General features: G+C 44.7%; 1 pseudogene; it reads left to right on the top strand.

The window, feature by feature from the left end:
* The first annotated feature begins 1,389 nt into the window (after positions 1-1,389).
* Positions 1,390-2,819, top strand: LOC140516023 (ubiquitin-conjugating enzyme E2 Z pseudogene; annotated as a pseudogene).
* Positions 2,820-8,860: the final 6,041 nt, after the last annotated feature.

The raw sequence follows: 8,860 nt of genomic DNA, 5'->3' as shown, positions 1-8,860 counted from the left end.
CTGCCAACATGATACATTTAAAAAGTAAATAATCTGTAGGGGCTTGGCAAGGGTGGGGGAAGGGGAAGGTTACCAGAAACCTGTACTCTCGAGGTTTATTATCTGTGGACCTTCTAGATGGAATTATTTAGTGAGAATTATTTAGTAAAAAGAAGCAGGCCAATGCCACAGGGCCTTTCCTTCAGGCTCTAACTATATGGCAAAATCAAACTAACAAAAAGGAGAAAATGCTTCAAAAAAAAGTCTTTGTTCAATGTTTGACGTTATTTTATAGTCTAGAAATATAATGGCTAGAGATAACTATCCTGTGGGACTCACAGGGCTGGTGACGTGTCCTGCTTCCTGCTCCATCGCACAGGTATGCAATTCTGCTTCAGGTGTTCATTTCAAAGGGGATCCTGACTTCTAAATAGGGAAAGTGAGCTCCTCAATTCTTACATTCTTTGGATCATCATGCCCATTCCAGCATCCTAGAAAAGGTTCTAATTATGTAATTGTAATGAGGCCATGTGTTGTAGGGGTCTTTTCTGCCCCCTCCCCCATGTGGCATTGGCTGCCAGGGGAGATAGAGTTGGTATGACTAATGTCTTCTTCGTGCCTTCCACATCTCCAAGCCAGATTTTAATTCCTGCCAGGAGGGGAAATAGGAGGGCATGGGCCAGAGGTTGCCACTCTGCTCTCCTCAGAGAGAGGGGGGATACAAGGCTAGAATGATATCTCTTCCCTTAAATATTATTAGTCTAGGGAATGAGGTTTTCAGGTTGGAGCTAACTTCTGGGGGCTGTACATTTTGGGGGGAAAGCAAGGACCCCAAGCTTTTTTCCAACCCAAGGCTTTTCTCCTTTCTCTCCAAATACCAGCTCCACAGTGAATACACATAGAAATTATCAAACAAAACCCGTTTATTCAAACTGATAGCAAGGCAGAAATCAGGGAAAATCTGAGTGGCAAAGCTTGGATCTGAGGCCAGATCTTTGGACTCAAAATCTCACAGTCTTTCCTTTACTGTGTAACCGAGCTCAAGATCCTGGCTCAGATACTTGCTAACTCACTCCGTTATCTTGGGCAAATCGCTGTTGCTCAGTTTCTTCATGTGTCAAATGAGGGAATTAGATTAGGTGACTTTGGAGGTTATTTCTAGCTCTAAACATGAGCCCCTGAGCCTCTGATACTACAATTATACTCCTATGATGTTGTAACATTATAGATCTATGGGATATAATCTACGTGGCTGTACAGATTACAGAAGCACATGTAATTACATAATGTGCCAACGTGCTTTTCTCTTCTTGCTCAGTTATGGCTTTCTAGTAGAAAAACTATTTAAGGGCCCTGGGGGAGCGGGGGCGGAGGCGGAGGGAGCAGCTGCGGCGGCGTAGGGAGCAGCGGCAGAGGAAGCGGCGGCGGAAGCTGCGGCGGAGGGAGCGGTCGCTCTGGCTGACGGACTCGTTGGCGTGGAGTCCCGGAAGCGGAGCAGCGATGGCGGAGAGTCCTACCGGGGAGGCGGCGACTGCCGGGGCCGAGGTATCGGGGACCCTGGACCCGGGCTTGGGCAGCAGCAGCAGCAGCGGCGGCTACGGGCCCCCCTTCCTACCCGACGTGGGGGGGCCGTCGGCGGCGGTGGCGGGCGGTTCGGGCGGGCCGGAGGGAGGCCTGACTCCGCTGCCCGGGCTCCCGCCCTCGGCCTTCTGGGACCCGATGCTGAGCTCAGACTGGGACAACGAGCGCCCCGGGCCGCAATGCCTGCTGCGGATCAAGCGGGACATCATGTCCATTTATAAGGAGCCTCCCCCCGGAATGTTTGTTTTGCCTGACCCCCTTGATATGACTAAGATTCATGCATTGGTCACAGGCCCATTTGACACCCCTTACGAAGGGGGTTTCTTCTTGTTCGTGTTTCGCTGCCCTCCAGATTATCCTATCCACCCCCCACGGGTCAAACTGTTGACAACAGGCAATAACACAGTGAGGTTTAACCCCAACTTCTACCGCAGTGGGAAAGTCTGCCTGAGTATTCTGGGTACTTGGACAGGCCCTGCCTGGAGCCCAGCCCAGAGCATCTCCTCCGTGCTTATCTCTATCCAGTCACTAATGACTGAAAACCCCTACCACAATGAGCCTGGCTTTGAGCAGGAGAGACACCCAGGAGACAGCAAAAACTACAATGAATGCATCCGTCATGAGACCATCAGAGTGGCAGTCTGTGACATGCTGGAAGGACTCTGTGCCTGCCCTGAACCCCTAAGGGGTGTGATGGAGAAGTCCTTTATGGAGTATTATGACTACTATGAGGTGGCCTGCAAAGACCGACTACACCTCCAAGACAAGACAATGCTGGATCCTTTTGGGGAGAAGCGAGGCTACTTTGACTACCAGACTCTCCTGGAACGCCTCGAGGCAATTCGTCAGAAGGTGCAGGAGAAACACCAGCAGGACAGTGCTGATGCAGGTGCCGATGCAGATTCTGATGGCAGTTCTGAAGCAGAGGCGGAGACGCCGGGGACCTCAAAGGCTTAGAAGGCCCCCACCCCGTCCCTGGGATGGAGTGGCACCACATCTCCCTCCAGCCCCAACAGCATCCTGCCTGACTCAAGAACCAAGAGCGGGCTGTTGTTTGCAACCTTCTTGGCATCCTGGTACCAAGGACCATTTTCATCCCATGCCTAGGGCCAATCCCAAGGTACTGATACAGAAGAGCCTGGAGCATGGTTCTCTGGCAAAGAACTGATGGACATTTCCACTGGGGCAGCTTGTTGGGGATAGAAGGCAAAGATTGCAACCCCCAGAGGGGGTTGCCCAGAATAGTCAGTGGGGTCATGGGGAGGGTGGGGGTAGGGGTGGGGGGTGGGGGGATGAGGGTGGGGTGGGAGGGGTGGGGGGGTTGGGTGAGGGAGTGGGGGGGCAGGGGGACAGGGTCAAGGGAGCGGGGAGGGAGGGGAGATGGGAGGGTGTCACATGACCTGTCCAGGTCTGGGTGTCTGTCTTTCAGTCTTGAAGCTGGGCCTTACCTTTGCTTAACCCAGCCCAGTCTAGTGTAACCTCCTGGACCTCATTTCCTGTCTGCCACCATAATTTTGTTTTCCCTAATTTATAGTCACTGTTCTAGACAGACCAAAGAGAAGGAACAGTGGTGGAGTCTGGGCTACTGGTCAGAAAGCTTTACCTAGCACCCAAGCACCTTTCTCTCCTGCCTCTTCCCTACTCCCTTCTGCTGCCATTAGATGGAGATTTGATTGAGACCAACAAAAGGTCTTTGCAAATCCAGCGCAGGCGCCATGGAAACTGAAAATACTGTTTGTTCCCACAATCACTGAGTCTCATGGAAAAGTCCTCAACACTGGCAGCTGCTGTCCATTTGGGGTTAAAACCGTTAGGAGAGAACGGTTTCTTCTGAATTCCCATCCAAACAAGGATATTCTTCCTTTGGAGTGACAAGGGGATTGACATTTTCTTGAGGAGTGGATTGTCCAAATATTCTCCTTGGTGTTTGCACTCCAGTCTATGGTTCCCTCACAACTTCACAGTAATTTGGGACCTGGGGGAAGCAGGGGTGGCCAGTAGCAGAGGGGAAACAGGACTAAGACTGGAGGACTTTGTTCTGGGCTGTGCACGCTGCCAAATGTTGACCCTTGGCAGGGGAACATCAGAGGGGAACTCATCTGCTGGCTCAGTTGGATGTTTGCAGGGCTAGCTCTCATTCTCCCTACCTTTATTTAGCTGCAAGGATCCTTCTGGCTGGTTAACAGAGAAAGACATGCTTTAAGCCCTCGCTGTAGTGCTGGGCATATCCCCTCCTCCCTATTTTGGCTCTGCCCCAAGCTTCCTACTGTATTATGTTTCCCCCTGGGGCATCATCCACACAGCTGTCTAGCTAACCCTAAGGCTTTGGTCAGCATCCTAACTACCTGTGAGGGAGAATGACTGGATTTTGTGGAAGAGAGGTCAGAGCTTAAAGGGCCTCTGCCTCATGAACCAGATAATATATACTTTAGATCTGAGGTTCTAGAATAATCTAGAACTATATTTAACCTAAACACTTGCCGTTGTGGGGATGGAGCTTATTGGGCAACAGGGGGAGAATTCTTTGGAAGAGATGGAGGGCAGGAAACAGGGTAAAATGGGCTTGGGGAGTAGGAAGAGAACCATAGGCAACCATTAGTCAAGATTGGTTGTTATTCCACTCAAAACAAGTTTCAAGGCTGCTAGTCTGCCCAGATGCCTAGGTCTGGGATAAGCATTAGACTTGGCCCCCAAACTCCCTCAGTTGGAGCAGGCACAGGGTTGTGGATGAGTGTTCTTGGTCTATAGATGCAGTGTTGTCTTTCTGCCATTTAAGTGTTTCTACTTCCAAGTGACAATCCTCTCCCTGATCCTGCCATGAGCAGAGCACCTCTGGTATTGTGGCCCAACTTTTATGCTGTAATCTTGAGTTGAGAAAATGTATGCACAGAAGTCAAAGAGACATCTTTATATCTGACTGTACATAAATGATTTTTTGTGCAATAAAGTTTGTTGTGGCAAAAAAAAAATAACTGCTTATGCTATGGTTTGATGGGCTATGTAAGGAGAGTGTGATTTAAAAAAAGAAATTTAAATGATTAGGCATATTTGGACACCTTTGTCACTACATTTTCATCATTTACCTTAGTTTGAGTCTGGAATTTTCCTTGAATTTACCTGTGACTCTCAAACTCCTAGGCAGTTTTGTCTTAAAAGCCCTTGCACGTGGCCTTCATTTCTTCTAGTTAAAGAGTTAGATTTGCCTTTCCTTTTGGCTTTTCTGTTTTAGATCTCACCTACTTGACTCAGTGTTGAAACCCCCAGGCACATCCGTGGATCAACCATGATTTCGCGTGGAAACTAAAGCTTCTGTTTTGTAACTTGCTTCATGCCCATGAGTTAAGTTTTACTTATGGCAACAAGAGCTAATTCTGGGAAAGGCCTTCAGTTTCTCTGAACTTCTAATCAGCTCCCAGTCTTCACTTTTCTTTCAATGACAAAAGCAGAAAAACAAAGGTCAAAGATGTCCATGTTTTGTTTGCCAGTATAGCTTCTCCACAGTTGTCTTTTTCTCATAGTGGATTTAGAACTGGTTGAATGACTGGATCCAAAGAAACCCTTTAAAGGGCTAGTGTCCGCTTGGATTCTTGAAGTTTATGGAGTATCATAATGGAAAAATCTGTGTAAACACCATGCCTCCAAACAAGATGAGATTCATATGATGCATGTCCAGTCCCATCCACCAGAATTTTAATAAGCACTTACATGCTAGACACTGGAGACATGAAGTGATAAGAAGGAATTCTTGTCTTTAAGGTGATTACATTGTGCTGAGGGAGGCAAGGAATATACCATAGCAATAGGTAATAAAGTACATGCTACTATGAGGAGAAAGAAGAGTGCTCTAACATCTAGGGGAGTCAGGAAGAGCTTCTTCAAGTCCACAACACAAGGAGTGAGCCTTGAAGGAGGCTAAGGTTTCTGAGAAGAGGAGGTTAGGATGAACTGTATTATTGATAAAGAGGGTCTGTGCAAAGGAATCTATGTCCAAGGGAGAATGTCAAGTTCAGGGAACAGCAAGGAAGTCAGTTTGGCTGGAAAGTGCAAGGGATTTATGAATGAGTGGTTGGAATGAAAGAAAGAAAAAGCATGTATTAAGCACTTATTTTGTATAAGCCAAGTGCTGTGCTAAGCCCTGGGGATACAAATAAAAGCAAAAATCTCAGAAAGAGCTCACATTCTGAGTGGGTGAGTACAATGCAGGAACAACTGTGTACATCTATGATACATACCCTCAAAGAACTTGTATTTAAAAAAAAACTTGTATACTTAAGAGAGTAGTTTTCAGGAAGGAAACTTTTGGCTTGAGAAGTCACAGTGATGCCAGGGGATTTGGATAATAGACCTTTTCCTGTAACAATGGCAATGTTAATATGATCGTGGTTCCAGTATTGGAAAGCGTCCAAGGGAGTGGAAGGGCACTTATGTCGTGGTAGGAGACATGGCAAGATTTATCATTCCAGAGGATGCAGCAGAAGACAGGGCAGAGAGCCAGAATATGGCCAGGGTAGAATGTGAAGCTTGACTGGATTTGGATAAATCTGAATATATAGAATGGAGCCATATTGTGAAAGGTTTAAAACGCCAAACTTAGGAGTTGGTTATCCTACACTGAAGATTCTTAACCATTTTGTGTGTGTATTATGGATCTCTCTGGCAGTCTAATGAAGCCATCTTAGAAAAAAATGTTTGTTGACTCTAATTTTAATTGAAGGAAATAGTAAATTTTAGTTAGAGGTTAATGAAAATAAATTAATTTTTTCCCAAGTAAATCCACAGACCTCATTAAATCTATCCATGGATCCCTTAGACTTCAGGTTAAGAACCCCTCTCCTAGAGGTAATAGACAATCACTGATGGGTCTTGAGTTGGGGAATTATATGGTCAGTCTTATACTTTAGGAAGGTTATTTTGCAACTTTGTGGAAGATGAATTGAAGATTAGAGAGACTAAAACTTAGGAGATCAGTTACAAGGTTGTTCCAGTAATCCAAATGGTGATGAGGACCTAAACTAGGGTAGTGGTTGTGCGAGTGAAAAGGGCAGATGTTATTGTGGAGGTAGAATAGATACAATCTGACAACTTATTGGATATGGAAGAAAATAGGTGAATGACAGTGAAGAATCAAGAATTACCTTCCATTTACTTTGCATATATCTTATATTCTCTCTCTTTCTCTCTCTAAATATATATATATATATATATATATATATATGCTTGTTGATTCTCATATTATTCTGTTAATCACAGTATTAATTCAATGCTTGCTATGTGCCAAATACTCTATTAAGCCATGGGAATACAAATGAAGCAGAAAGATACTTCCTACGCTCAAGAAGTTTCCATTCTAATGGGGGAAGACCACATATAAAAGGGTGCTAAAAAGGGGGTAAAAAGATGATGATACACGGAGAAGAAGTACATGATAGACAAGTTTCTGTGGAGATGAGTCAGAGGGTACAGCCTGGAGACAAATGAAGACGGTATAGCCTGTACCTCTTCCTTGAAATGAAGGTCTTTGGAGGAACCAGCCAACTAGAGGGAGAGGTCATAGAGGAGGAGGGTGCTTCCAATGTGAAAAGTAGTCTAGGGTGAAGAGAGACAAATCCCTTGGAGATGAATCAGGAGTGCGGCCTAGAGACAAATGTGTTTGTCCTTTGTTGCCGAAGAAGACCATGCCATCAGAGACGTGACTTGCACTTGACTTTTGTTTTTTGAGTGAGGGAGGGCTGTGCAGGTTACCAGCCTCACTTCTCCTCCAGAGCCATCTGAATTCAATGACCAGATACTCATCAGGATGACTGAAGATGACCCAGGGTGAGGCAGTTGGGGTTAAGTGACTTGCCCAAGGTCACACAGCTAGTGAGTGTCAAGTATCTGAGGTGAGATTTGAACTCAGGTCCTCCTGACTCCTGCACTGGTGTTCTATCCACTGCACCACCTAGCTGCCCCAAAGAGACAAAAGTAAGTTTCATTAAACTGTCATCCCTTTGAGGTCAAGGCCCATTTATTTGCCTTTATATCCTTTTGTATGATGACTGTCACATAGTAAATGATTAGTAATTGTGTGTTGACTGACAAAAGGGAATGTGATCATCAAAGCAATCCAGAGACATTTGAAATCTGGATAGGTGAGAAAGAAATCAAATTTCCTAGTATTAGCATGATTGGCCCTGGGCAGAGTTGTGAATCAGGGAATATGTTGCACAAGAGGCCCTTCATCTTTTTTTCTTAATTGTTGCCCCATCTCTCAGTGCTTTTTTGACCACTTGTGCTTCAACAACCCTCACCTCTATTCTTGATACAAATTCAGCAGTGCTTGGCACATAGTAGGTGCTTAATAAATGCTTGCTCACTGGGTACTCTTGTGGAGCTCATGTTCCTATAACAGAGGAAAGCTTTTTGGTCAACTAATTCATGCTAGAGTTTAAATGTTTCCTTTGTAAAAAAAAAAAAATGAAAACAAAAATTGAATCCATTTTCAGAGAGGTTGGCCTAGATAGAACAATGCTTAATACAAAGGAACACTTTGTTAAAATTGAAACATCAGGAATTAGTAATGGGACAAAGCTGGCCAATATCACACCATGCAAAGCACTTCCTTCGCCACTTCATAAGGTTGGTCCTCAGTACTTTTTATATTTTACTATTTTTTCCAGTAGCATGTAAAAATAAATTTTGACATTTTTGAAAATTTTGAGTTCCAAATTCTCTTCCTCCTTTTCCACCCTCCCCTTCATCTAGAAGGCAAGCAATTTGATATAGATTATACATGTGAAGTCATGCAGAACGTATTTCTGCGTTAGCCATATTTCAAGAGAAAAAATAGAACCAAAGAGGCCAAGGAAAATAAAATAAAAAACAGTATGTTTCTGTCTATATTCAGACTATAGTACTCCAGTAGCTCTTTCTCTCGAGATGGATAGCGCTTTTCATCATAAGTCCTTCAGAATTATCTTGGATCGTTGTACTGCTGAGAATAGCTAAGTCATTCACAATTGATCATCCTTACGATATTTCTGTTACTTGCACAATGTTCTCCTACTTCTGCTTACTTCACTTCCCATTAATTCATATGAGTTTTCCCAGTTTTTTTCTGAAACTTCCTTCTTGTCATATCTTATAGCACAACAGCATTCCTTCACAATCATATACCACAACTTGTTCAGCCATTCCCCAAGTGATGAACATCTCCTCAGTTTCCAATTCTTTACCACCATGGTCCTTTGTATTAATCGCCATATCTAATTTTTATTGAATATTTAAGCAATTTCTGCAAACCTGGAAAGTAAGCCTTTCC

Source organism: Notamacropus eugenii, chromosome X (assembly GCF_028372415.1).
Source record: "Notamacropus eugenii isolate mMacEug1 chromosome X, mMacEug1.pri_v2, whole genome shotgun sequence".
NCBI classification, from domain to species: Eukaryota; Metazoa; Chordata; class Mammalia; order Diprotodontia; family Macropodidae; genus Notamacropus; species Notamacropus eugenii.
The sequence above is the reverse complement of the archived record's forward strand: the minus strand, read 5'-3'. Positions and strand labels throughout refer to the sequence as shown.